Raw genomic sequence first — 5,000 nt, 5'->3', positions numbered from 1 at the left:
ATGAGAATGAGAAAGAAAAAGAGCATGAGAATGAGAAAGAGAGCGAAAAAGAGAACGAGAAAGAATGATAAAAATAAAAAGAGAGAGAAAGAGAATGATAAAAAAAAGAAAGGGAAAGATAATTCGAAATAGAATGAGAAAAGAGAACGAGCATTAGAAAGAGGAAGAGGACCAGAAAGAGAGAAAGAGAGAACGAGAATGAGAAAGAGAAATTGAAGGACCGTTTTAACCGTCACACATCGGCTTGGCTGGCCAGGAATTGGTGTCTTAATTGGGCAGGAATTTCCGTGTCGGTCTGTGGCACTCGGAGGCACTGGTGGGGGGGGTAGAGGGGGAGGGGAGGGGAAAGGAAGAAATGGGAGAGGAGAGGATGGGAGAGGGAGAGGGGAGGGGAGAGGAGGGGAGGCACTGGTGGGGGTGGGGGGGTAGAGGGGGAGGGGAGGGGAAAGGAAGAAATGGGAGAGGAGAGGATGGGAGAGGGAGAGGGGAGGAGAGAGGAGGAGGCACTGGTGGGGGTGGGGGTAGAGGGGGAGGGGAGGGGAAAGGAAGAAATGGGAGAGGAGAGGATGGGAGAGGGAGAGGGGGAGGGGAGGAGAGGAGGGAGGCACTGGTGGAGAGGGGAGGGGAAGGTGAGGGAAGGGAGGGGAGGGGAGGGGAGGCACTGGTGGGGAGAGGGAGGGGAAGGTGAGGGAAGGGAGGGAGGGGAGGGAGGCACTGGTGGGGGGTAGAGAAGGGGGATGGGAGGGGAAGGGAAGGAATGGGATGGGAGTGGAGGGAGAGGGAAAGAGGAGGAGGGGATGGGGAAAGGAAGGAATGGGGGAAGGGAGGAAAGAAGAAAGGAGGGAAGGAAGGGAATGTGGAGAGGACAGAATAAGACAGGAAAGCGGGAAGGAAGGAAGGAAGAAAAACAGAAAGAATGAAAAAAAGGGAGATGAGAATGAAAGAACGCAAGGAGCGAGGGAGAGAAAGAAGGAAGGAAGGGAGGGAACAAGGAATATATAAAGTAAGGAAGGAAAGAAAGAATGGGGAGAGATGCGAAGAGAAGAGAGAATAAGAAATAAAGAAAAGGAGAAAAAAGGAAAGGAAGAATGATGAAGAAAGAAAGAAAAGGAAGAAGGAAGGAAAGAAAGAGAGATGAAGGAAGAAAGATAGAAAGGAATGAATGAATGAAAGGAAAGGAAGAACAGTGAAGAAAGGATGGAAGAGAAGAGAGAGACGGAGGAAAGAAGGAAGAAAGGATAGAAGAGAAAGGTGAAGGAAAGAAGGAAGGGAGGAAGAGAGAGAAAGGGAAGAAGGAAGGAAGGAAGAGAGATGAAAGAAAGAAGGAAAGAAAAGAGATGAAGGAAGCAAGGAAGAGAGATGAAGAGAAGAAGGAACAAAGAATGATGGGTGAGATAGAGAAAAATGGAGCGATGTTGTGGGTGACTGATGTCAGCTGACCTTTTGGGATAATATTGATTCCTCGCAGACAGAAGGTATGCTGACCTTATGAGGAAAGAGGAGGAGGAGGAGGAGGAGGAGGAGGGAGGAGGAGGAGGAGGAGGAAGGAGGTTGGGAGGAGGAGGAGAAGGAGGAAGAGGGGGAAGAGGAGGAGAAAGAAGAAGAAGAAGAAGGAGGAGGAGGAGGAGGAAGGACGATATGAAGGAATGAGGGCGGGTTGAGAAAGAGCGAAAGAGGGAGGAGAAGGAGGACACAGGGGACTGAGGGCGGAGAGGAAGAGGGAGGGAGAGAGGGAGACATTTAAAGGGAATAAGGGCAGGGAGGGAGGGAGTGTAGGGGGACAGGCATTTGAAGGGAAGGAGGGAGGGGTCGAAAGGGGAGGGGAGAGGAGGGAGGGAAAGGAAAGGAAGTGAGAGGAGGGAAAGGGAATGGGAGGGATGGGAAGGGAATGGGAGGGATGGGAAGGGAAGGGGAGGGAAGCGAAGGGGAGGGGAGGGAAATAAAAGGGAAGGGAGAGAAGGGAAAGGAAGAGAAAGAAAGGGAAACGGATTCGAAAGGAAAGGAATGAAGGAGAGACGCGAAGAGGGAGGGGGAGAGAAGGAAGAGAGACAGACGTATGGAAAGAGGAAAGAGGGATAGAAGGAGAAAGCGACCCGTAAGTGGAGTAATGAGAATCCCACAACTCGCGAGTCAAAATAACCCTTATGTAAAATGTGGAAATACGGAGAGAGACAAATAATAATGATAATGATGGTGATGATAATGATGACGATGATGATAATGATGATGATAATAATAATAATAATGATACCAATAATAATGATGATGATAATTATAATGATGATGATAATTACAATGATGATGATGATAATAATAGTAATAATGATAATAATATTAATAATAATGATAATAATGATAATAATAACAATAATAATGATACCAATAATAATAATGATGATGATAATAATAATGATAATAATATTTATGATAATAACAATAATGATAATAATAGTAATAATAATGCTGAACCTCGCGAAGGTAGAATAGGCAGAGAGGTAAATATTTAAATTCAAGGAAAATTAGAAAGTTGATATCTGAAGTTAGAAAGGGAGAAAATTGTAAATATAAGGATGTTTATAGATTGTATGTATGTATGTATATATATATATATATATATATATATATATATATATATATATATATATATATATATATATATATGTGTGTGTGTGTGTGTGTGTGTGTGTGTGTGTTTGAAGTATGTATGTATATATATAATATATATATTGTGTGTGTGTGCTTTATATATATATATATATATATATATATATATATATATATATATATATATATATATATATATATATGTATATATATATATATATGTGTGTGTGTGTGTGTGTGTGTGTGTGTGTGTGTGTGTGTGTGTGTGTGTGTGTGATCTATGTGTATTTTTATATATATTACGTCGTTTCATATTATAATTGAATCATCAGTGTTGCCTTTTTTATATTCTACGAACTGGAAAAGGATTTTTTCTTATATTTTTCGGAAATGCTGGTAAGAAAAGATAATGAATTAGATAAAAATATTCAATAAGATAGGTTAAAAGGAAGATAAGTGCTCTTATGTGTTGGGTTATTCTGTGGTGTGTGTGTGTGTGCGTGCGTGCGTGCGCGTAAATGTGTGTGTATGGGTATGTGTGCTTATGTGTGTGTGTGTGTATGTGAGTGTGTGCATATGCGTATGTGCGTGTTGTGTGCATGTGTGTGTTTAAGTGTGCGTGTGCGTATAATTATGCGTGTGCGTGCGTGTCATTCAAGGCGACTCTAACTATGGAATGTAAACTATGCATGAACTATACCACAATCATTAAAAAATGCAAGCTTCCACCTTGAGAAAATGGAAAAAGAAATCACATAATGTTAAGATATGTTGCAAGAATATGCTGTAAATATGTCGTAGAAATCGATATATACCCTCAGTATAATGTAAAAATATGTGATATATAATAGGAAAATGTCTGTGGTAGAAGTATATTGTATTTTTTAACGTCTTTTGATTTATGATGTAAGTAGAATATAGAAAAAAATGTGCTTTATATCAGGAAAAAATATAATAGTAGTATATTGTATTTTTTGTGATAAAAGTATATCAGATCTCTTGAGGATGCAAGAAATCAATATAGGGTATAAGTATACTGTGGAAAAAATATATAGATGTGCTATAAAATGTTCATTATAGTATATTGTTTCCTTTTAAAGTGTATTACGAAAAGTATACTGTAGAAAATAAATGTAAGGGAAAATGTGCAATTGAATTATGTTGTTTTGAAGTCTGATATGAAGAGTGTACTGTAGAGAAAACAAATGTATAAGAAGTAAGGAAAAAATATATAATAGAAGTATATGCAAAAACCCGCCTCTGCCCACGCATCCACCCCCACCCCCACTAATAAGCAATATAAAGATAAATATTCATAAATGATATTAAAGAGTAAACCCTAGAAAAAAATATGTAAGAAATAAGGGGAAAAATGTATAAGTATGTTCTATCTATTTTTTGATGATACAGTAGTGTAGAAAATATGATTGCATAACGAAGAGGAGGAATGACAGACCGCTCTTGTTCTTTGTGAAGGTCAGCAAGCTCTTAAAGTTCAGGAGGGAGGAGGAGGAGGAGGAGGAGGAGGAGGAGGAGGAGGAGGAGGAGGAGGAGGAGGATGGAGGTGGTGTAGGAGATGCAGATGGAGGTGGTGGTGGAGGAGGAGGAAGAGGAGGAGGAGGAGGAGGAAGAGGTGGTGGGGGAGGAGGACGGGGGGAGCAAGGAAAGGACGGGGAAGGGAAGAGGAGGAGGAGGACGGGGGGAGGGAGGAAGGAATGGAGGGAAAGGGAAGAGGAGGAGGAGGACGAGGGGGAAGAAGGAATGGAGGGGGAGGGAGGAGGAGAAGAGAAAGAACAAGAGAAAGATGAAAGAAGAAAAAAAGAGGAAAAGGAGGCAAAAAGGAGAACAAGAAGGAAGAACGAAGGAAGGAGTAAGAGAGAAGGGGGCGTGTCGATTCGATGAAATGACCACACCCCCCTCGTGCGATTCATAACCATCGACCCCCCCCCCCTCTCCCCTCCCCCCAAGACGTGTAATAAGGAGTCAGGCAAGACGTCGAAAGTGAGGGCCGGGGGGGGGGGAGGGGAGGGGAGGATGGACAGATATTATTCTGAAGGACTTGCTTATTAGTGGGGGGTCGGGGGGGGGGGGGGGGGGGTTGGGGGCTGGGAGCAGAGGCGGGGTCTTGCGGGAAAGAGTGGTGTTGGTTGGGGGGGAGGGGGGAAGGGGGGGAGAGAGGAGGAGGGGATTGACCTTTCTCGCGTGGGTGGGTGTCTCTCTCTCTCTCTCTCTCTCTCTCTCTCTCTCTCTCTCTCTCTCTCTCTCTCTCTCTCTCTCTCTCTCTCTCCCTCCCTCCCTCCCTCCCTCCCTCCCTCCCTCCCTCCCTCCCTCCCTCTCCCTCTCCCTCTCCCTCTCCCTCTCCCTCTCTCTCTCCCCCTCCCTCCCCCCCTCTCTGC

At 43.6% G+C, this 5,000-nt stretch overlaps 1 protein-coding gene across 4 annotated transcripts in view; it reads left to right on the top strand.

Moving 5' to 3' along the window:
- LOC113809587 (calpain-5-like) overlaps positions 1 to 5,000 on the top strand; it is a 74,169-nt gene that overhangs the window by 38,987 nt on the left and 30,182 nt on the right. The window lies entirely within an intron of this gene.

The sequence above is a fragment of the Penaeus vannamei genome, chromosome 9 (genome assembly GCF_042767895.1).
Source record: "Penaeus vannamei isolate JL-2024 chromosome 9, ASM4276789v1, whole genome shotgun sequence".
Classification (NCBI taxonomy): domain Eukaryota; kingdom Metazoa; phylum Arthropoda; class Malacostraca; order Decapoda; family Penaeidae; genus Penaeus; species Penaeus vannamei.
This window is presented reverse-complemented; position numbering and strand designations above follow the sequence as displayed.